The following is a 25,235-nucleotide window of genomic DNA, read 5'->3' as shown; positions in this document are numbered from 1 at the left end:
TCAAGATTGGATGTTCTGCTACAAGATCCGCTCTGGGAATTATTTTGGGGCAGGTCTCTGGCCTGTGTCATACAGGGAGTCAGACTAGATGGCCACAATGGTCCCTTCATTTTCTCCTGCAGGAATTTAAACCTGCTGCTTTTCTCTTCTCTTCAGCTGTACATATCTTGCTCCCTTCTTGTTTCATTTTCTCCTTGTTTTCCCTAACAGAAAATAAAAGGCACTTTTTTCCCCACACAGCTACACTTGTCTTAGTCTCGGGAAGAACGTTAGACTCCCAAGTGCTGGCCAGGATGAGCACCTACCTTCAGATGACAGCATCTGCAAAATTATTGAAAAACAAGAAGCAAATCTTCTTTGTCCAAGCCAGCCTCCGAATGGCAAGCCTCGTATTTTGCTAACTAGAGAAATTAAGGTTGGCAGAATTGTATACCCAGCACGATAATTGGAGATGAGTCAAGGGGGTGATGGGTCTAATCTGGAGTTTAAGGTCAGAGTTCAAATCAGAGCTGGGATTGAGGTTTGGAGTCAATATCACCAAAAACTCTGCTACGTAAGATTTTGCCCACAAATGGATGACACCTCAGGAGATCACTGGCTCTTACAAGATTTCAGCTGCACTGAACCAGAAAATAAGCCCCCTGTGGTTTGGTTCTGACCCAGACCCAAAATTTTAGGGTGTTTCAGCTCAACATATTCAAATCTGAGACCCCTATGATGGGTTAAGATCTGATATCCTGGCTTGTCCATCTGTACTGATCCAACCCGCAGACCAAATTCAGCGGTGAATCATGGTCACATGCCATCTGAATGCAACCCCAATATATTGCCATTCTTCAACTTTTAACATTTGACTGGCGCTGCAAATTCTTCAGTTTAATGTTGAGGGTCTATCAACAGCCAAGTGCAGGATCATTAGTGCTTTAGCCACTTGTCACAGTACTGGTATAATCTGTTTGCAAGAAACTCATGTTGCTATCAGCGTAGCATGATGTTATGGTATTGATGGCTTTAACCTCATCTCATACTCCCCAGATGTTAAACATGGTGGTACGAAATACATGCATTCCAACATCTCTGATGCTATTCCACTCTCTCCCTCCAGTTTTTACAATGTGATCCAGGTTGGAAGCTTTAGGATTGCCAACGGATGTGTGCACTTTTGTAGCCGGCACTGCAAGGTATTTACGTGCCAGTTACGCTAAACATTCATATGCCCCTTCATGCTTCGGCCACCATTCCAGAGGATATGCTTCCATGCTGATGATGCTCATTAAAAAAATAATGTATTCATTAAATTTGTGACTGAACTCCTTGGGGAGAATTGTATGTCTCCTAGTCTGTTTTATTCACATTCTGCCATATAGTTCATGTTATAGCAGTCTCGGATGATGCACATGTTGTTCATTTTAAGAACACTTTCACTGCAGATTTGACAAAACACAAAGAAGATACCAATGTGAGAGTTCTAAAGATAGCTACAGCACTCAACCCAAGGTTTAAGAATCTAAAGTGCCTTCCAAAATCTGAGAGGGATGAGGTGTGGAGCATGCTTTCAGAAGTCTTAAAAGAGCAACACTCCGATGCAGAAACTACAGAACCCGAACCGCCAAAAAAGAAAATCAACCTTCTGTTGGTGGCATCTGACTCAGAGGATGAAAATGAACATGTGTCACTCTCCACTGTTTTGGATCTTTATTGAGCAGAACCTGCCATCAGCATGGACACATGTCCTCTGGAATGGTGGTTGAAGCAGGAAGGAACATACGAATCTTTAGTGCATCTGGCACATAAATATCTTGCAACTCTGGATACAACAGTGCCATGTAAATGCCTGTTCTCACTTTCAGGTGGCATTGTAAACAAGAAGCAGGCAGCATTGTCTCCTGCACATGTAAACAAAGTTGTTTGTCTGAGCGATTGGCTGAAGGAGAAGTAGGACGGACTGAGTAGACTTGTAGGGTCTAACGTTTGACATTGTTTTATTTTTGAATGCAGTTTTTTTGTGCATAATTCTACATTTGTAAGTTCAGCTTTCATGAGAAAGATATTGCACTGCAGTACTTGTATTAGGTGAATTGAAAATACTATTTCTTTTATTTTTACAGTGCAAATATTTATAATAAAAAATAAAGTGAGCACTGTACACTTTGTATTCTGTGTTGTAATTGAAATCAATATATTTGAAAATGTGGAAAATGTTCAAAAATATTTAAATAAATGGTATTCTATTATTGTTTAACAGCATGATTGTGATTAATTTTTTTATTTGCATGATTAAAATCACGATTAACTTTTTTAATTGCTTGACAGCTCTAATCCCCACAGTTGCAGTTCTTCTGATCTCATCACAATGCCACGTCAAACCCAAACTCACACTACTCTCAGGGGAGAATGAGCATGCCAAAGCAGTCGGTCCAAGGGGGCCTAGACACACCAGTGGGCAGGAGGCAATGAACATTGCATTGCTGCTGGCTAGCTGCTGCCAAAGCAGGATCCCAGGGGCAAGAAATGTACTGTCCATCCAAATGATTCCCTTGCTCCCCTTAGATCAGTGGTTCTCAAAGGCAATCCGCCGCTTGTTCAGGAAAAGCCCCTGGCGGGCTGGGCCAGTTTGTTTACCTGCCGCATCCGCAGGTTCGACCGATTGCAGCTCCCACTGGCCGCGGTTCGCCGTTCCAGGCCAATGAGGGCTGTGTGAAGGGCGGCCAGCACAATCCTTGGCCTGCGCCACTTCCTGCAGCCCCCATTGGCCTGGAGAGGCGAACCGCGGCCAGTGGGAGCTGTGATCAGCCGAACCTGCAGACATGGCAGATAAACAAACCGGCTCAGCCTGCCAGGGGCTTTCCCTGAACAAGCGGCGGACCGGCTTTGAGAACCACTGCCTTAAATCACATTACAGCATGCCCAGGGGGAAGAGTGAGGGGGGACAGGCATGACCAAGACTCCAGATTGGTTAGTGTGCACCGTACACATATTGTTAGTTATACAGAAAAGGCGGGGAGGGGAAGAGGGTGTCCTTGGGACAATGAGCCCCAAAGTTTTGATGCATCCAAATCCAGCAAAGTCTAGGGTTGCCAGTTTTGGTTGGATGCATTCCTGGAAGTTTCATCACATGACGTATTCTTTAATTAAAGATTAATCTTTAATTCCTGGAGACTCCAGGACAATCCTGGAGGGTTGGCAATCCTAATAAAGTCTAAATTCCGCCCCCCCTTTGGGTATCAAAATGTGGGTTGGCAGAATCATGCATAGTCCAAACAGGTTCATATTTATTTCCCTGGACCATCCACCTAGTCCCAATGGAAACCCCTTCATGCTGACAGGTACACACCTCTTTCTTCTAGCAATCCCCATTTCTGTTTTTAGCACCTCTTTCCTTTAGACCATTTTCAAGCGAGGTCTGTATCTTTCCTGCACTTTGGTTTGTGTGTGTGTGTGTGTCCGAACCCCCGTCCTCTCCTCTTGCCTCCATCCTTTTTTAATCATGCTCAGTAATGGGTGTTCTCCACCTCTGACTCTAGGTCTATATCTCATTTTTCTCCAAGGAGTTTGAATTATTGGAAAATATGAAAGCAAAATTCCTATTTTTTTCCTTGTTTGAAACAAATAATTTCACCTAGATGGCCGCAGCAAATGTATTGCAATAACCAGGCTCCTTTCTGGAAGGGTAAATTACTTAGCAGTGGTACCAACGGGGAGCGATGCTGGTTTATCACAGCAGATGTAATCTTTCTGCAATGGTGGCGGGGGGGATGCTTTTAGAAAAATGCTTTTTGTCATTGGCCGCTGTGGTGGTGCATCCAATTATGCTGCTTTCATTTCAGATCCAAGGGATGCAGCTAGGAGGAGAGATCAGCAGCCTCAATGTATGTGTGTGGAATAGACCCAGCTGGGGTTACAGCAGAATATAAATCAGTGTGTGTCCTCCTCAGCAAAGCAGGGCACAGAACTTGGCCTATTTCTCATAAACTGCTTCTGGGCACTTTGGGGAGACCTTGAGGATTATTACATTTTGAGGAGAAGCACCCAGACAGTGGAGGCCTTAGGACCAGGGGAGTCTTGCACTCCCATTCAGAAAATTAGTTCACATGGAGCACAAACCATACACAGTTCTCCTCACCTACATTGGAATTGCTGCATCTCAATGAGCCACCTAGACACATATTATCACGAGAGCTGGTTGGAAACTGGGTTCCCCTCCCCACATGGAAGATTTCAAGATTCTGGTGAGAAAAATTGAAAATCAAAATATTATGATTCTGGAATGCCACCATCAGGCCTCATGGGAGTTGTAGTTTGGGTACCTCATGCTCCAATTCTTCTCTATAGAGCAGGCTCCTTGGTTGGCCTACATCTTCCAGGATGCACCACAGGCCCCCCCTCTCAGTGAGTAGAGGCTGACCATCATGGTAGCTGCATGATTGCAGGGCATCCTAGGAGATGTTGTTTGGATGGGAATCCCAATCCACACAGGAACAGCAGCATGAATCACGTGAATGGCAACTCCCATGGTGCAGAGTGGCAGCATTTCAGAATTAAAATATTTCTGTTTTCAGGGGTTCAATTTTTCAATGAAAAATCAAAAATTTCCATGGAAAGCAGACACTTTTCATAAAACATTTCACATAGTCAGAACCCAATTTTCCATTAAAAAAACTCACAACAAGCTATTCTTGTCTCCAACAAGAGCCAGTCCTAGATACTTCAAAAGAAGAAAACATAAAAACCCTGACACTTGTACTATGTGTGAAATTTCACCCTGAGTCCAGCTGATGATGAGCTTACATTCTCAAGCAAGTGGACTGAGGTCCCTTGTCATTTGTGCCATAATTAACATCACTTCAGCTTCTGTTTTTACTCAAAAAAGACCAGATTTTCAGAGGATTTCAGCACAGGGTGCTGAGCTCTTTTGAAAATCTGTCCCCAAATGATGTGGAGAAATTGAAAATTTGCCTCAAAATGTCTAATCCAGTTTGGAATCGTACAAAGCAATTTGCCTCTACAATATCCAATAGCAGTGAGTTCCATGGGTTAATTACATATTGCATTTAGAAGGTCTCTCTCTCTGTGACCATTTTAAACCCAGTGAGGAAGGAGAAGATCCCACACATGGTGGTAGAGGTGAGTCATGGCTCAGAACAGATTGGATATACTGTTCAGTGCTGCTATTTCCATTCTGAGCTGCCTCATGAATTAGTCCCCCGTTTTCTGTGAGTTTCATCCCATTACACTGATATTTCCTAGTGGCATCTTTTTCATACCATAATTTCTAGTGGACTTGGCCACCTTTTCCAGATATTCTGTTGGTGTGGGAGTAGTTGATAAGCTGCATGCATCCCATCTTCACTTTGTCCTTACACACACACGAACAGTGCAGATATTATGGTGACGTGAGCCATATAGGTTAGATAGATACGTTGGGGTTTTACACTGATATGGCTGCATTGTTGTAGCTATGTTGGGTGAAAAAAAACACAATGCAGACACAGACTATAGCAAGAAGTGACAGTTCTCAGAAGCAGCCGGCACCACTTCCCTGCGGCCCCCGGGCGGGGGGGGGCAGAGGGCTCCGTGCATTGCCCTGGCCTCCAGGCACCGCGCCCCGCAGATCCCATTGGCCAGAAACAGGGAACCGCGGCCAATGGGAGCTTCGGGGGAGGTACCTGGAGGCGCAGCAAGGACAGCACACGCAGAGCCCTCTGCCCTCCCCCGGGTCCGCAGTGCTTCCTGGAGTGGCATGGGGCTGGGGACAGGGCAGGCGTGCAGGGAGCCTGCCCTGGCCCCGGTGCGCACCGCTGACACCCCGGAGCCACTTTAGGTAAGCAGCACCAGGCCGGAGCCTGAACCCCTCCTGCACCCCACCCCCCAACTCCATGCCCTAAACCCCCTGCCTGCACATCGCACCCCTCCTGCACCCCAACTCCCTGCCCTGAGCTCTCTACTGCACCCCGCACCCCTACTGCACCCCAACTCCTTGCCCTGAGCCCCCTCATACACTCCACACCCCTACTGCACCCCAACCCCCTGCCCTGAACTCCCTGCTGCACCCTACACCCTTGTGCACCCCAACCCCCTGCCCTGAGCCCCCTGCTTCCCCCCCCCCTCCTGCACCCCAACCCTCTGCCCTGAGCCCCTCATACACCTCGCACCCCTCCTCTGCCCCAATCCCTTTCCCTGAGCCCCTTCCTACACACTGTACCCCCTCCCATACCCCCAACCCCCTACCCTGGCCCTGCATACAATTTCCCCACCCAGATGTGGCCCTCGGCCCAAAAAGTTTGCCCACCCCTGACTTAATGGTTTGGCTCTGTGAATCAAATCCCTTTCTCCAAAAGCCCATTTCCCACTGATGGCAATAAGCTGTCCCATAGCTCATACTGATCTGTGGGCCTTTCACTTGCAAGCATCAGATTGGTATTGGTTCCTCTGAGGATTTCAAAAGGAGGACAGAATTCTGCACCCTTTTCCAGAGGCTGTCAGCTGTAGGTGAAGAATGTCACAAGACTATAGTAGTTAGCCTTTATAACCTGCCATGACACTAAAAATGCCTGGCAGAATGTATGCTGGCCTAGGATGGAGATTTTGCTTTTGTTCATGTGTCTGATTCACGAAGCTCCTGCTGTCACGGAGCCATCACAAGAGAACTTGGATTGGTGCTGGTTGCATAGGGTATTTCTGTCAAATATCACAATGCATTCACACATACATTTCTCCACTATTCAACCTGCTCTACAGGTAACTGAATAAAATAACCAAATACATAATTTGTAATATTTTCTTGTCAGTCACCAACTAATTTATTCAGGGATGAATTTCCCTCGATGAGGCCAGCTCAAAGTCAGATCTAGTGATCTAGCACTATTCAGATTGACGCTTATGTCAGAATTGCACTGGTTGGCAAGGAAAGATATCCCAGTCTGCCATGAATATTAAAACTGATTATTCTTCCCCCTTGATCCTACTCCCTTTAATAAAAAGAAAGAAAGAAAGGAACTGAGGGGTTTGGAGAAACAGTGGTATGGGCCTAAATAGCAGGAAGATCTGACCCAAGCCCCTTTGCAATATGTCAAAGTTCAGGTCCAGATCAGAACTTTGCCACTTGGTTCCCTCCCTATGTGAGCCATGCACTGTTCATAGAATCATAGGACTGGAAGGGACCTTGAGAGGTCATCTTGTCCAGTCCCCTGCACTCATGGCAGGATTAAGTATTATCTAGACCATCCCTGAGAAGTGTTTGGCTAACCTGCTCTTAAAAATCTCCAATGATGGCGATTCGACAACCTCCCTAATCAATTTATTCCAGTGTTTAACCACCCTGACAGGAAGTTTTTCCTGATGTCCAACCTAAACCTCCCTTGCTGCAATTTAAGCCCATTGCTTCTTGTCCTATTCTCAGTGGTTATGAACAATTTTTCTCCCTCCTCCTTGTAACAACCTATTATGTACTTGAAAACTGTTGTCATGTCCCCTCTCAGTCTTCTCTTTTCCAGACTAAACAAACCCAGTTTTTTCAATCTTTCCTCATAGGTCATGTTTTCTAGACCTTTAATCATTTTTGTTGCTCTTCTCTGGACTTTTTCCAATTTGTCCACATCTTTCCTGAAATGTGGCGCCCAGAACTGGACACAATACTCCAGTTGAGGCCCTTATAAGTTGATGACTTTCACCCATTCTCAAGTGGCATAGCCAGGACTACATAGCCTTGCATGCAGACACCAGTGGAATGGCAGGGCCAGGAATAGAACTCAGGAATGGTGCCAGTCCAAGGACTCTCAGAAACCTTAAAGCCCTGGACAATGGTGGATACGTAGTGCTATCCCCATTTTGCAGACAGAGAAGCAGAGCACAGTGAAGGGGAAAGTTTTCAAAAGTGGACTCTAATTTGATGTACCTCCATTTTTGGCTGCTCCGCTTGGATTCCTAAATATCTTAAACTGGGCACTCAAAATTAAAGGCCACTTTTGAAAATTTGAGCCTAAGCTACATCACAAAGGACATGGTCACACAGCAAATGAATGTAAGGTCAAGAACAGAATCCCAAGTCTCATCACTCCCGGTGCCCTATCCACTGAACCATGCCTCTTGTTTTGTTCTTTATATAAAACGATACAGCTCTGCTCTCTGACTAGCAACATCTCTCTACCCTGTAGTCAAAGCTCAGCTCTTGCTCCCTATTCAGCACACCGCTACACTACATGTATCTGGCTCCACCATTTTTAAAACTTGTTTTCTGTACCACTTTGCTCCTTCCTCACCAGTGTCAGCTGCAAATCTACAAACATACAAAGCTTTAAAGCACTGAAGTAAATAATTTACACTTGGTAGCTAACCAGTAGTGTTTTCATTTAACCTCCCAGATCCTTATTGCAATCATGCTGTATACAATTTCAGTGAATCATATCCATCAATCTATCCATCTCAAACCTTGATGGTACAAATTTCACATGTTTTCAAATGCAATAAATAATTGCAAATTACAGCAGTCACCAGCTATATGACCCATGCTGGCTCTTCATTAATAACCCTCTGATTCAGAAATGACTTGCCATATGAATTTATTTCTGTGAGAAGCTCTCTGGTGGAGGTAAAGCTGTCAGACAAATTTTCATCTGAAGTTAAACTGTAAAGGAAAGAATTTTCCATTTATAACCATAATGGAAAGACGGCAGGCTGACGAGACGAAAAGCAATGCATGCCAGCACTACTGTACCACTACAAGTTACAAGTTTCCAATCTCTGATTCCTTGGAAATATAGTCCTGACAGTCGATGCTGGCATCATGGTCCAGTGGGCAGGACACTGAACTAGGAGTCAGGAGACATGGGTTATAATCCCAATTCAATCTCTTATGTGCTGTGTGACCGTGGGGAAGTCACTTCACCTCTCCATGCCACTGTTTCTCCTCTCACTCTCTGTCTTTTGCTAACTCTTCACTGGAATATAAAGTGTGTTTTCACATTGAGATAGAGAACTCAAGATAGCTGTCTTGCTGTAATATCTGAGTGGCGAGAAGGCCCAGGCAGTATTTACCTCGCTGTGCTCGGTGAAGTCAATCCTATAACTTTCCCACCTGGGGCTGACCTAGACTAGCTAGGTGCCTTGTCTCCACTACAATTTGACAGCTCGACTGTTATCTATCGGAACGTGAAAGCACACCTTCTTTGGCAGAGAAGACAGAGCCTGTGCTGTCTATTTGGACCAGAAGCTCTTTGGGGCCAGGAATATCTCTCACTGTGTTTGTCCAGCACCCAGGACAATGGGACTCCAATCTCAATTGGCACAGCAGTACAAATAATAGATACTTATTTAACTTGGACAGGAGTTAGCTCATTAACTTGAAACACATGTTCCACTGGGGAATGGAGAAACTCCAGGGCCTGTTTCAGATCTAAATAATAGCTGAGTTATTATAACCACTGATAGTAAGACCCCAATTCAGAAAAGTACTTAAGCACGACTAAACACAATTAAGCCATTTACAACCAAGTACCGTGCTGAATTGATGTCTACTAGCTTAAGGTTAGATTCTGCTGCAGTATCATACTGAGTACTCCCCACTTGATCCAGTTAGAGTAAGGTCTGCTCTGCACACAGTTTTGTACCAATATATCCATTAAGGGTGTGATTTTTTACCAGTATAGTTACACCAGTACAACCCTTACCGTGAGCAGTGATATGCTGGTATAAAGGTGCCTTATACAAGCATATTTGAGAGACAAGGTGGGTGAGGTAATATCTTTTATTAGACCAACTTCTGCTGGTGAAAGAGACAAACTTACAAGCGACACAGCTCTTCAGGTCCTGAAGAAGACCTGATGAAGAACTCTGTGCAGCAGAAGTTGGTCCAATAAAAGATATTACCTCACCCATCTTGTCTCTCTAATATCCTGGGACCAGCACGGCTACAACACTTATACCAGTACAGTTATTCCCCTTCCTGTACAGGAACCGCTATACCGAAATTAAGCACTTTATACCATTATAACTGCAACCACTGTAGGGCAGTTGTACAGTATAGATAAAGCAGTACAACTTGTGTGTGTAGACAAGGCCTAGGTGTGTTAGAATCTGGCCCTTAGGATCAATACTGTGCCTTTCATGCTAAGGGATCCCATAGCTTCTTCCAAATTCTGTATAAAGGAGTCACTTCACCCATGACTGAGATGCAAAGGGAATGTGAACCCTCGGCTGAATTTGTCACACTCCTGCTTTCAGAGTGCTGCAAACTACTGAAGATCTATATAACAAAGAGCTGCAGAAGGGAAGATTTGACTAAACATATGTCAGCATGTGAACACACAGCTGGCCAGGCACAGTCGGCAGCCTCCTTCCTGGAGCATGAGGTATGTATTTGGAATCACATCAGTCCTATAAACTGGTTCAACAGCATCCACCACAGAAACTGCAGTTCTTCACCATCACCATCCCCTCCCCTGATAAAGAGGGGAATTAAATCACTCAGCACCCGTGGCAGCCTCAGGTCTTTTACATCTATATCCTGCCTGGATCTGTACCTCCAACACAGCTCCCACTCCCCCCACTGCATCCTGACCCTAACGAGGAGCAGAATTGGCTCTGCAATATCGTCGCAGCCCTGCTGCTAGCAACGGGGCATTAAGCCATGTACGAGTAATGAGAAAGCTGGGAATAGAAAGGAAGACAAGAGATTATTAGATAATAAATTATCAATGCACCAAAACTGCTCGGTACATATTTTTCCCCCTTACTGCTCCACTAAGGTTTTAGGAAAGTGACAATTACACAATTTAAAGAGGTTACATTTATTAAAATCTTTTTTAAAAAAAAAGGTTGAGATAAAGCACCTGATTATGGGAAGGTCACAAAATAAAATATTCAGCACCGATGGAGAAAGCAATCCAGCCTCCACGCTGCACAGAGCAGGGGATGGAACTGCAGAGGCAGGGGGTCCCAGAAGCAGCTCACTGCAGTGGCAGGTCCAGGGAAAGAGAGGGCAAGCAGAATGGAGCCAGCTGGCAGGCCCTGGTTCCCATGCTAGGGCTTTCTAAGGGGCCATCATGGACGGACATGGCGCGTACACTGAGGCAACAGGCAGGAGAGTGGCAACCAAATAAGGAAACAGAGTTGGGAGGTAGCGTATGTAAGGGGTGGAGGGTGTGCCAGGATGCCAGGGAGCTAGAGTATGACCAGCTAACCACTCCATGCCACTCTGGCCGCGGCGCCGCTTCTCACCGCCCCCATTGGCCCGGGACAGCGAACCGCGGCCAGTGGGGGCCGCGATCGGCCGAACCTACTGCGTCAGCAGGTAAATAAAACTGGCCCGGCCCGCCAGGGTGCTCACCCTGGCGAGCTGCGTGCCGAACGTTACCGACCCCTGCACTACAAACACCAATACCCATGTCCCGGCAGCGATGCCGCTACCCTGGTGGTAGTGGTGATGTGAACGCCAGTGCAGAAACACCAGGAAATACCAAACTCGGGTGATACCATTGTGTCACCTCCTCTTGCTCTAAGCAGGTTTTCATGACACAGTGGTACATACACCTGAATCCTGCCTACCCTGATGGTGCAGCCCCATTGCTGGCAGCTGCTGCAAGACAGGCACAAACGTTTACAGCACAGACTTCCTCTGCGTGGAGCCTTTGTGATGGATTCTACTTCCTAAGCTAGAGTCACAGGAGCTAAATTGCCCTTCTCCAGCATCACCTTGTCATCATAACTCACCACAACCTCCCACATCGCTATCTGGACATGAGGGGGAGAGGGGATGAGACAGGTAGCAAAATCTGCAGAGGATACAAAATTATTTAGGCTCCTCAGGGTTCAAGAAGACTGAGGAACTTCAGAGGTGAATGGGAAGCACTTCGACAGGATGGCAGATAAAATTCATTGTTGACAAATGCAAAGTAAGGCTACTGTAAACTAGTCTGGCATATTCCTGGGATCTAGTTGAACTAAAACTACTGAGGAAAAACAAAACACCTGGGGCCCACATCTCCAAAAGTAACTCATGATTTGGGATGAGTAACTAAGGACCAGATTTTGAAAGGTATTTGATGCCTAAAAATGCAGATAGGCCCTGATGGGGATTCCTCTAAGGGAGTTAGGTGCCTAGGCACTTCTGAAAACCCCACCCAGTTCCATCTGCATCTTTAGGTGCCTAAATATCTTTGTTTCTGTGTTGCCTCAGTTCCCCATCTGCAAAATGAGGGTAACAGCACAGCCCTGCTTCACAGGGGAGTTGCAAAGATATACACATTCAAAATTGTGAGGTGCTTGAATACTATGGTAACGTGGGCTGTATAAGTGCCTAGGATAGACAATTATGGAATAATTGTCTGTTAAAGGGATTCTTCCGCCTTCCTCTGAATCATCTGCTCCTGGCCACTGCAGGAGCTGGGGTGCTAAGCTGCATGGAGCTAATTTCTATGGCCCTGTGCTGAAACTTCAAAATGTTGAGTAAAGTGGGAAAACAAAACAATTGTCTGGGAAGTTTTTCACTCCCTCCTGCTCCTTGAATTCTACACTAAGTGGGGGTGTCATTCCGAGCAGCGCAAAACTGTCCCTTTATGGGGGCTATTATTTGGATTTTGTAGGGAACACCACAGAGGTTGAATGAGTAAAATATATAGGACTCTGGTGGGGCTCCTGGACCCAGATGCAGATACCTTGAGCCATTTCAAAGTCCAGCCTCCTGCCACATTTCTCATTAGGAAACAGTTCCAAGTGCAGCTCATATTGATGTTGTGCCTGCCAATTGACAGAGAGACATCACAGCAAAAACTAATTAGTGAAGTCCCCTATCTAGTAGTCAGGTGGGCTGTTTATGCATTCTGCACATTCCCATGAGTTGGCATTCACGGCAAGACCCAAGCAGCTCAGTGCCTTAAAGGACCCTAGCAGACAATAGCTCTCCCACACAGGTGGAATAAGAATCCTTCTAGCTGAGTCAGTAGGAGCTTTGTGGAATGTTCTCAGCTGGAATTCATTCATTGCATTTCTTATAGCATTGCCAGCTGAGTAGCCAGTGATTCACCCTGGTCTTCCAGGCCTAAGCCTCCCTTGGACCGTGACAAAATATGAAGTGGTTTAATGGGGACCAACATGAGACCCTATCAAACTGCTGTTCCAGAGGTTAGAGGCCAGTGCACTAATCAACTGCCCGATTGTGCCATCTGCAGTAATTTAATAATAACAGCTTTCAAATGCTACTCTGCATTCTATAATAACTCCTCTCTAATACCAGAGCACACCGTGCTTTGGAGCAAAAAACAACATGAGATTCTTAACTATGCTGCAGGTCAGAAATAAAAACACTTCGCCCTCGATGCACTCCACAGACATGAACTAGGGATGCCGATAGGTTAATCTCTCCATTTCACAGATGAGAAACTTTAGGCACAGAGAAGTTTAGTAATTTGCCAAAAGCCATAGAAAGAGCCAGTCTCAGAGCTGTGATTAGAACTAAAGAGAGGTCCTGTTTTCCAGCCCTAGATCATATTACTTTCTAGTGGAGAAGGATATTCTGTATGTACACCTCTACCCCGATAGAACGCGACCCAATATAACACGAATTCGGATATAACGCGGTTGTGATGGGTTGGATCACAGAAACCACCAGGGAGCTGCCACCTGATGTGCCAAGACTACCTCTGCTCCTGTTTTTCCTGCCAGCTCAGGACTCCAGCACCCTGTCTTGCTGAGCCAGACACTCCCGTCTGCTTCAACAAAGACCCAGGGTCTGAATTACTTGCCCCAAAGCTGCAGGTTTACCTGAAAACAGCTCACAGAAGTGTGCTTGTCTTTAGCACTTAGATGCCCAACTCCCAAAGGGGTCTAAACCCAAATAAATCCATTTTACCCTGTATAAAGCTTATGCAGGGTAAACTCATAAATTGTTCACCCTCTATAACACTGATAGAGAGATATGCACAGTTGTTTGCTCCCCCAGGTATTAACACATACTCTGAGTTAATTAATAGGTAAAAAGTTATTTTATTAAATACAGAAAGTAGGATTTAAGTGGTTCCAAGTAGTAACAGACAGAACAAAGTAAGTCACCAAGCAAAATAAAATAAAATGCGCAAATCTATGTCTAATCAAACTGAATACAGACAATCTCACCCTCAGAGATGCTTCAGTAAGTTTTTTCCTCAGATTGGACACCTTCCAGGCCTGGGCACAATTCTTTCCCTGGTACAGTTCTTGTTCCAGCTCAGGTGGTAGCTAGGGGATTCTTCATGATGGCTCCTCTCTCCCCCTTTGTTCTGTTCCACCCCTTTATATATCTTTTGCATAAGGCGGGAACCCTTTGTCCCTCTGGGTTTCCAACCCCCCTGACTGGAAAAGCACCAGGTTAAAGATGGATTCCAGTTCAGGTGACATGATCACATGTCACTGCAAGACTTCATTACCCACTTGCCAGCACACACATATACAGGAAGACTCACAGGTAAAACACAGCCATCTGCAGACAATGGTCCTGGTTAATGGGAGTCATCAAGATTCCAAACCACCATTAATGGCCCACACTTTGCATAATTACAATAGGCCCTCATAGTTATATTTTATATTTCTAGTTTTAGATACAAGTGTGGTACATTTATACAAATAGGATGATCACACTCAGTAGATGATAAGCTTTGTAATGATACCTTACAAGAGACCTTTTGCATGAAGCATATCCCAGTTACATTATATTCACTTATTATCATATTTTTATAAAACCATATAGACTGCACAACATCACAGCGGTAAAGCAGCGCTTTGGGGGGGCGGGGCTGCACGCTCCGGCGGATCAAAGCAAGTTTGATATAACGCGATTTCACCTATAACGTGGTAAGATATTTTGGCTCCCGAGGACAGCATTATATCGGGGTAGAGGTGTAGGCCTTTATATGTCTCTCTCCCATCACCACAGTACCCAATCTCCTCACAAACACTAATTAATTTACCCTCACAACAAAAGTAGGGAAGTATTGTCTGCATTTTACAGTCGAAGAACCAGAGCAATTAAGTGACATGCCCAACTTCACACAAGAAGTCTGTGACAAAGCTTGGAATTAAACCGTGACTTCTAGTGCCCCAGGGCAGTGCCTTAACCACAAGGCTGCCTTCCTACAACTTTGAGTACTTTAAGTTCCAGGGGAAGTCTTTTGGCTGCACTATGGGATTTAATAAGAAGATTTAGGTGAGTGAGTAGCTGGATACAAAAGGTCTGGTGATTACAAGTATGCATGTATAGGTGTGACACTGTACCTCCAGTGGAGTACACTGGAACCCCCATATTCATCACTGTGATATGAGTAGGATATGTTTTATACAAAGTATGCCTTGTGAAGTATCATTTAAGACGTCTTGATCTGTTGACCATTACTAGCCTGTTGAATTGTGTATACTATCATTGTATGTGAAGTTATGACGTTTTGCTATGTATGTGTTACTGAAATACGTTGTAAGGTTGGGAGATGCCCACAGCCAGACTTTCAGTGGCAATAATGGAGCAACTGACAAGACAGATTTACATCAGGACCAGCCAGACATGTGTTGATAGCCCATCGAGAAGAATCCACTCTCCCAGAGACCCCTCAGAGAGGGCAGATACTCAATGAGAGCTACCTAACTCATGACACAGCAAGGCTCTTTCTAGCAGCTGGAGGAAAGTATAAAAGAGGTACAGTGACATCACCACGTGGCCTCTCTCCTCAGCCAGTTCAACACCAGGAAGATCGTTTGGAAAACAAAGACTTTGAACTGGGGAGATTGGATCCTCTTCCCAACCTGGGACCCCCAGCCTCTGTAATAAGAACTGTAAACTGCCTGTAACATCTATTAGAGCAGGGATCAGCAACATTTGGCATGTGGCCCATCAGGGAAATCCACTGGCGGGACGGGACGGTTTGTTTACCTGCAGCATCCTCAGGTTCGGCCGATCGCAGCTCCCACTGGCCGCAGTTCGCTGCTCCGGGCCAATGGGGGCTGCAGGAAGCAGCGGGTGGCCTGGAACGGCGAACCGTGGCCAATGGGAGCTGCGATCGGCCAAACCTGCGGCCCGGCCCACCAGCGGATTTCCCTGATGGGCCATGTGCCAAATGTTGCCGATCCCTGTATTAGAATGATTCAAATCTTGCTTAGACTGTAGAATTTAGACTGCGATTTAATTTTTATTTCTTATGTAATCAACTTTCATCTCTATGCCTACTACCTATAATCATTGAACATCAATCTTTCTGTAGTTAATACACCCGTTTTATATTTTATCTAAAACAGTGTGTTTTTGGTGGAAGCGCTTAGAGAATCTTAGCTCAGGTTCACAAGGGCTGTTGCACATCCACTACCCTTCGTTGGAGTGGCGGACTAATTAATGAGCTTGCACTGTCCACGGGAGTCTTTAGCAGTGTAAGACAGTATATTTCTGGGATGCAAGGCTGGGGAATGGGGTGATTGGCTGGTGCCTCTCTGTTTAACTCATAAGCGGGTTGGATTGGAGAGCCTTCATGCAATTTTGCTGAGTATGGATCTTCACATGTGGATGGCCGAGTGACCACGGCGCCTAGAGGGGTTTACTGTTTGTCACTGGCATAGCTTTGTGAGAGACAGCCCAGGTGGGAGAGGTAGGGGGGGGATAGTGATACCCCAGTTTCAGGTTGTACCCCAGGGGTACCATCATAGTAGGATGGATTAAGAAAACTGTTAATTGTTACTTATGGACTCAGCTTCTGTTATTTTGATTAAATGAGCAGACAGGAGGTGAATGATATTGAAAGCCAGTCTGAATTACAGAGGCAACACACTGAAAAACATGAATGAAAGTAGTCTTGGCACATGAAATGTGAGGTGGGGGGGGGGTCAGATTTTAAAATTTAGAAATGCTAAAAAGAAGAATGATTTCCCTGTAATATTTCCAGTTCAGTCTTTGACTTATTAGCCATTGCTTTAGTTGCAGGTAAAATGTTCCCTGGAATATAAATTCTGCATGACATCTTGTCATGGGAGGCCTCCAAAATATATTAGCAGGCAGCTGGAACTGGATGGCCAGCATTATAAATATCATCACCTATTCCACTGACTTGTTTTCAGAGGGAAAACAACATCATTTAGGAAGGTAAAAAGCCAAAATGTTAAAGGGACGGGCTTACTGAGTGCTATATTATCCCCATGCACTGAGGAAAACAAGGCCTTTTGTAGCCTGGCTTCCTTTTATTTTAAAGAACAGCTGTAAAGGAAGAACAAATCTAAGTGCTCAGTCCTGGCAGCCCTTGCACACACGGCCTCAGTGGGACTGCTCATGAGGATAACGTACATACACTTGTAGGATTGGGGGGTGGCGGTGGAATTTGCAAGAGCTATCAGCACCAGCCTAACTCTGCGTGGTGGTTAAAACTCTGATTGATATCCAAAGGAACAGAACTGGGCCGGGGTGACGCCCTTTGGGGAATCTCAGCCCAAGTCCCCATGCGAGAGAGCAGCATGATGCTCACTCTGGAGCAGTCGTTTGGAGCTGAATCACAGCACTGCTCCTCCAGCAGACAAACAGGGAGTTTGCGCGCAATATGCAGAATCATAACATCCTTTAAACAGCCACATGACACTCCAGCAAGGTATGAGCAGATATGTGATTGGTAACTAATGAAGAAAAACAAGTACAAGTTACTTTAGGTGGCACAGATAGTGGTGCCTATGGTCAAGGTTGACTGACGCGTCTTGCTATAAGACCCTGCTTTCAGTTGCTTGTAACTTTGCCAAACCTTAACTGTTAGGGTGAAATTTTCCATATCAAGTGTTTGCTATGTTTAAAAAAAAAATCTTGCTGCTGTTTTGTTGAGAAGCTTTAGTTAGCTCAGCAAGCTTAATTCTGGTATTTCCTAACTTCTGAATACTTGACTTCTCAACTATAATATGATCTTTTGTATGTAATCTAATTATATATTGATCCTGTGATTACTACATTTGTCCCACGTACAACTAGATAGAGCACGAGTTAAGTGCATCATGTCCCAATGTAGTAGCTAGTCCATGGCGGGGGAAGAGCCTGCTACTCGCAACAGCTATTCCTCTCGCTCAAGTGGTAGAGGCCTGTGATGTAGAACTGAAGGCCCCAGGTCAAATGCACTATAAGCTTCCTATATTGTTTCTTTAACAGACAGCCCAATTGTACCTGCAATCTAGGGCTTGCAAAGTTTTCAAGATCTGGCCCTGCTGGCACTCCACTTTGCGTGCATGTACCTGCACGGGTGTTGGAGCACTCTCCCCTTCTGCCCCACTAGTCACCACCATTGCAATGCAGGCCTCCATGTCCCGTTTCAGTTGGGGAAGAAATGCAGGGTTTTTTAACAGTGCTGCGAAGCTGCTCATGTGTCTAGAAGAGCTTTTAGAAAAGCATTTTCACTTAATAATCAGACTTAATCTCTTTAAGTTTTGTTGAAGTCACTTTTCCAGGGCCTTAGGCTAAAATCAATCTTAAAATGATTGTGAAGCTGTACAGCTGTGGTTAGAATATTTATTATTCCATAACTCAGAGTCTTAATCTAATTGGAGATGATATCTAGGATTCGTTTCAGCATTTATTTATTTATTTTTTACTTGCAAACATTTGCAAAGAGATGATAATTGTACTCGAGGGAGAAAATAAACCCTCCATGGCCTGCCTTTCATCCTGCCAGACACCCCTATTCCAGTTGCTGTTAACATAAATGACGCCAGCGCAGGGACAAAAATCAGTGAGTGGCAGTAGAAAACCAGCAGCTCCTTCTTGTATTAGCATGGACCATTCCCAAGCATCCAAGTACTGCATGGTCCATGTCTTTGTTTTTGGGAGGGGGGGGGGATATGGGGGAAGAAATAGGAGATATGCCATTCTCGCCTCCCTCTCTCCCTGATGGCCACATCTTGGTCCCATCTTTTCTACATTGCCCCAACATATCTCTACTCCAGCCAGGATGTGACCCAAAATAAGAGACGCTGCCTTCAGTACAACCTCATCAAGTACTACCTTCCAGGAGGCTGCTACCATGTTCTCTAGGGGAAGGGTGAAGGCCTGAGAAATTGTGCCCAAATACTAATCTATCTGTTCCCTGAATCTCAGCATTAACATCCCAGTTCCCACCTCTCCTATATATGTCTATGTGCTTTGCATTATCATTGGGTAAATATATCCAGTTTGACACATCATTTGCAGCTTTGCGTGGCTTCCCTCACTATGGGACCTGCAGAAATAAATCACTGGGCTGTCATCTATATTCTCCCTGGTGTCAAGTATCGGGGGTAGCTGTGTTAGTCTGTATCCACAAAAACAACGAGGAGTCCGGTGGTACCTTAAAGACTAACAGGTTTATTTGGGCATAAGCTTTTGTGGGTAAAAAAACCACTTCTTTTTTTTAACCCACGAAAACTTATGCCCAAATAAATCTGTTAGTCTTTAAGGTGCCACCGGACTCCTCATTGTTTTTGTATATCCTCCTTGCATGCATTATCTTAAAACCCCTCTGCTCTTCCTTGGCACTCTATGCGGGGACCTGTAGACAGTATATCATGTATTTATTTAAACTTATACAATATCTAGAGGTGCCTTCTTGAGCCCCTGGGCATCTCTGACAAATAACAGAAAAAGGAAGAGGAGGAGGAGAAACAGCAGCCCCATAATACATAATACCCTGAAATAAACAGGCCGCACAAAAACAAACCAAATCCCACCACTTCTGTTAAAAAGCCCTAACCATGTTTGTTCCTTCAGCAAGCAGAATTATTTTAGGATACTGAGTATGGCTCGATCTTGAGAGTGGCCAGGAGAACTGCTGCGGGATACAGAACATTTAATCTCTAGCTCAATGGTCTGACTACAGTCTAGGTCAGTAGTGATAGAAAGGCAGTTATCTTACGGCTGTCCAGGCTGCCGTCGTGGAACGAGTGGCTGGCTCAGTTCAAGTCCCACTGAATAGGTACCCACATGCAGCAAGCAAAAAAATGAACCAACCAAATCAAAACCAAACAGATACATGCTTCATGATAATTGGAACCATTATTGATAATCACAGCGAGGCGGCCAAAGATGGATGAATCACAGAAAGCCCTGATATTACACTACTCATCTCCCCTTGAGAATGGATCTCAGTGATGACTGGAAATGGTCAGAAATATTTTAAAAACAATTTTCTTGCTGAAAAATTCCCATTTGTTAAAACTGAAACTGTTCATGAAATTGTCTCAATTGCAACGACTCTCCCAACTCAAAAATATTGGGGGGGGGGGGGAAGTTTTGAAATTGTTGAAATGTTCCGTTCTGAGCTTTTCAGACTAGAAAGTTTCTGATTTTTAAGTTTAAATGAAAAATTATTTCAAAATGTTAGTGGATTTAAAGTAAAAAATGTTTTTAAAAGTACAACTTTTTTCAGCATCTTGAAAATTTTTAGGAGACAGGAAAAACATTTTCTGTCCAGCTTTAATACAGACCTTCAAGAACTAAGGTAAGGAAGCGTAGGGGAATTTTTACTGCTCCTGCCTGACCTTGGATAAAAAACAGTCTTCAGCTTTCAGAGCTGCCAAATTAAATTCACTAAAAAAGGAACGAAAATTTAGTCTGTGCTGCTTACTGACTTATATGAGAAACGGTGGTAAGCTCATCTCATTAAAAAAAACAACAAGGAGTCTGGTGGCACCTTAAAGACTAACAGATTTATTTGGGCATAGGCTTTCGTGGGTAAAAACCTCACTTCTTGACTCTATGCATCCGAAGAAGTGAGGTTTTTACCCACAAAAGCTTATGCCCAAATAAATCTGTTAGTCTTTAAGGTGCCACCAGACTCCTTGTTGTTTTTGTAGATACAGACTAACACGGCTACCCCCTGATACTCATCTCATTAGAGGTTATGGATTCATTATCACTGGTGATTAGGAAGCTGGCACATCAGACCTGCAGTTTGTTTTAATTGGGAAACATCAAAAAAATCAAACTTTTCATTTGGGAAACTTCTTGCTTTCCTTGGGTCTTTAATATGGAGACTTACAATCACTGCACAACATACTGTCAAATAGGCTACGAGAACATTATAGCCAAGAAAAGCTTAGTATAGCTCCTACTGGCTCAATGTGTCCATCTAGTACTTGTCCATCTAAGGCAGTTCTTCTCAAAGCCGGTCCACCACTTGCTCAGGGAAAGCCCCTGGCGGGCCGGGCCGGTTTGTTTACCTGCCGCATCCGCAGGTTCAGCCGATCACGGCTCCCACTGGCCGCAGTTCGCCGCTCCAGGCCAATGGGGGCTGCGGGAAGTGGTGTAGGCTGAGGGATGTGCTGGCTGCCCTTCCCGCAGCCCCCATTGGCCCGGAGCGGCGAACCGCAGCCAGCGGGAACCGTGATCGGCCGAACCTGCGGACGCAGCAGGTAAACAAACTGGCCCGGCCCGCCAGGGGCTTTCCCTGAACAAGTGGTGGACCGGCTTTGAGAACCACTGGTCTAGGGTATGTCCACACTGCACACTAAGCCTGGGCTCTGACTCAGGTTGGAGCCCAAACCCCCGTTGGTCCACACACAAATCAATCTGACTCAGATCAGAAGAGTGGTAATGGGGAAATGGGGGCTATTTAAGAAATACGGATAAGGAGATATGAGCTTCATCTCCATAAGGGCATGATTCAGAGCCATTAATTCAATGAGTTTTTCCATTGCCTTAAAGGAGCATTGGATCAAAGCTCGTCTAATTTTGTAATAATTAATGTGACTTCCGTGTTAATTAATGTAACCGTAGGCAAATTGTTTAACCTCTCTGTACCTCACTCTCCTCATCTATAAAGAAAGCGCTGAGTATTATTATTAGTGTTTGTTAGTGCTGAGCTGCATTTCTTGTGTAGCCTGGGACCTGTTTCCCAAATAACTTGGCAAGAAAGCACTGGCAGCAACCCATGCTTTTCACATAGGCTTGCTTTCAGGCCCCACTGGTTCTGCAGCTGCTTTGCCATGATGCTAACTCAAGGTTTGTTTGCAAACTACATGGCTTTAGCGATGCTTGTAAGCTTGGGCTGCTGATTGTTGTTTTGCATTTGCCATTTCTATAGTCTCCCTCTCACACCTTGGAAAGACAAAGTAGTCGGGCCCACATCACTGGGCTTCCTCTAGCCCCAGCACCACCACCAGAAAGGGAAAGGAAGTCAGATGGCAGGAAGAATTTGGTGGTGATACTTGCTAAAAAGGAACAGCTAGTTTGCCCCTTTCTGACAAGTGACTATAAACTCAACTTTGCTCATTTGGTCTAACCATGCTACATAACAACAAAAATCAGCTAGAAACCCTTTGTCTCTGGTTAGAGAGACCAGAAAACAAACATCTTTCTTCCGTTACTTGCTGTCTATTTGATAGAGGAGGGGATGTCCTATTCTCTGTAGTTTTTTTCATGGTGGTGTAACAAGGAAAAATAAAGCAATAACTCACCTGCCTTCGCTAAAGACCTCTATCCTTCCTCTGCACTCTCCGCTGAAGTGAGGTCTGCTAGGAATGTCAGATCACTTTCTGTACTGAAGAACTGGGGAAACGAATTGCACTGGTGACTAAGTGTTGTTCCACATCCTCTAAAGAGTTTAAACCCCAGCAGCTAAGGATTAGGGTTTGTGAAAGGATAGATACAATGTAATACCAACAATTGTCTAATATTTCTACAAATTTACTCTAGCTCAGCCACAAGATATTGGCTTGAAACAGGAATTACTGGTCGAGGTTCTCTGCCCTGTGTTATGCAGAAGGTCAGACTAGATTATCATAGTGGTTCCTTTGGCCTTAAAAATCCAAGAATCCATGACTAATCCCAAATTGCAAATAAGGGTACATCTCTAAATGTATTTTCAAAGTGTCCTAAACCAAATTTTAAAAGAAGAACACTGTCTCCAAGATCCTGATTCAGGAAAGCACTGAAGCTAGGTTGACCAGATCACAAGCAAGAAAAATTGGGATGGGGGGATGGGGAGGGGAAATGGGGTCCTATATAAGACAAAGCCCCTAATATTGAGACAGTCCCAATAATATCAGGACATCTGGTCACCCTAACTGAAGTACCTGCTAAAATTCCACCAATTTCACTTTGCTTTAAGCAAGTGTTTAATGTTAAGCACATTCTTAAGTGCTTTCCTCAGCTGGGCCCCTAGGGAGCCACCAATTTGTCAGTGTAACGATGCAGATTAAGGGCTTGATCCAAAGCCCACTGAAATCAACAGGAGTCTTCGCTTCCTGGCTCTTTGAGCTGTGGTCCAAGTGTAGTGTCTGTTCTTTCCCTTAGACACTAGAAATGGAGCTCACATTTGAATACATGGGGAAGCAGGAGACTTCCAAAGCTGTTCTTAGGGGAGTTTAAAATAATTTAAAAAAGGAATTGTTGTAGGCTAAGTTCTATTTAAGTCTCTTGATTTCCAGTGGATTCGAATATTGAACTGCAAACTCTGAACCACAGGCCCTTATTTTTCAAATAGCCGCTAGCTGATTGCTAGTTTTGTATCTGCAATTAAATGCGAGCAAAATTCATAGACCTTTGACATTTTACTGGCGGACTGACACACACCAGTCTGCAGGCACAGAGACATCTAAGGAACACAAATTGCACCCAAGGGTAATTGTGGGCCCAAAGTGGCACCAGAAAAAAGTCAGAGACTTTTTGTCAGAAGCACATTCCTGAGCTGCCTCTGCAGACCGGACCTCCGAACAAGAAAGGGCAGAACCACGGCAGTTTGCAGTGGGACAATAGTCACCTCTTTCACAGTTCTGCAGAAGGTGAAGCAGTGAGACGCACTGCTAGTGACGGCTGTGATAAGTCAGGTTACTGATGATTAATCACTGTCATTTTTCTTTAATGTGGGAATCACGTTAATTACAAAATAAGATTTAATGGGCTCTAGATCACGCCTTTATGGAGATGAAGCTCACATCCACCTATCCTTATTTTTGAATTTGCCTCCATTTTCCCACGACTGCTCTTCCAGACCCCACAAGTGCCTACCTTCTGGCTCAGGAGATGGAGGCAGCTCTCAACGGAGCAGCTCGGTGCTACTCCCAAAGTTAACCAGAGTGGGTTGGGTTGGGTTGGGTTGCTGCACACTATTGTGAGACACTCTCTTCCTGTAAGTGCTCAGCATGCTCCCTCTAAGACAGCGATGTCAGTGTGTGACAATCAAGCCTGAACTATGGCATCCTGTGCAGCTCTTGTTAAAATGCCACCACCCATCTCCCCAATTCAGTAGGGTTACCATTCGTCCGGATTCCCCCGGACATGTCCGGATTTTTTAACTAAAAATAGCGTCCGGGGGGAATTTGTTAATGTCCGGACTTCCCTCCCTCCCTCCCATGCAGAGCACACGCGGCTAACAGGGCAGCCGGATGGTGCTACTTACATGGGGCTCCGACAGCGAGAGAGAGTCCCTCCTCCACTTCCCCCTCCCCCCCCTGCAGCATAGCTCCCTCCCTCCCTGCATTCGCCTCCGGCAGGCTGGAGCTCCTTCCCCGCTGCTGGCCAGCGTGCCAGGAGAACGGCTCAGACTCAGCAAGCTCCCAGAGAGCCCTTAGGTGAACCAAAGGGCAACGACAAGGGAGCCAGGGGGCAGGAGAAGGGGCAGGGAGGTTTTGGATGGGGCAGTCAAGAGATGGGGGGGGGTTCAGGAGTTCGGGGGGGAGCTTTCTGGGGGGGAGTGTGGATAAGGTTTTGGGCAGTCAGGGTACAGGTAGGGGGTAGGGTCCTGGGGGAGAATTTGGGGGGGGGTCTTAGGAGGGGGCAGTTAGGGGACAAGGAACAGGGAGTCTTAGGTAGGGGGTGGGGTTCTGGAGGGCAGTTAGGAGCAGGGGTCCCAGGAGGGGGCAGTCAGGGGACAAGGAGTGGGGGGCGGGTGTTTGGGAGTTCTGGGGGGGGGGCTGTCAGGGGGCAGGAGTGGGGAGAGGGATCGGAGCAGTCAGGGGACAGGGAGCAGAGGGGTTTAGATGGGTCGGGAGTTCTGGGGGGGGCTGTCAGGGGGTGGGAGTGGTTGGATGGGGTGTGGGAGTCCCAGGGCTCTGTCTGGGGGTGTGGATAAGGGTTGGGGCAATCAGGGCACAGGTAGGGGGTAGGGTCCTAGGTGGCCAGTTAGGATTGGGGAGAGGGTCTCAGGAGGGGGCAGTCAGGGGACAAGGAGCAGGGAGGCTTAGGTAGGGGGTGAAGTCTTGGGGGGGCAGTTAGGGGCAGGGGTCCCAGGAGGGGGCAGTCAGGGGACAAAGAGCGAGGGGGGAGGGTTGGGGGTTCTGAGGGGGGCGGG

At 45.6% G+C, this 25,235-nt stretch overlaps 1 long non-coding RNA gene across 1 annotated transcript in view; it reads right to left on the bottom strand.

Annotated features, from left to right (window-relative positions):
* Window positions 1-22,493, bottom strand: part of LOC135975095 (uncharacterized) — a 31,289-nt gene extending 8,796 nt beyond the window's left edge. Inside the window, exon 1 of the long non-coding RNA XR_010592132.1 lies at window positions 22,402-22,493. This is a non-coding gene — a long non-coding RNA (uncharacterized LOC135975095). The remainder of the gene's footprint in view (window positions 1-22,401) is intronic.
* Window positions 22,494-25,235: the final 2,742 nt, after the last annotated feature.

The sequence above is a fragment of the Chrysemys picta genome, chromosome 13, assembly GCF_011386835.1.
Source record: "Chrysemys picta bellii isolate R12L10 chromosome 13, ASM1138683v2, whole genome shotgun sequence".
Classification (NCBI taxonomy): domain Eukaryota; kingdom Metazoa; phylum Chordata; order Testudines; family Emydidae; genus Chrysemys; species Chrysemys picta.
Note: the sequence above shows the minus strand (reverse complement) of the source record. Positions and strands in the feature narration are given on the sequence as shown.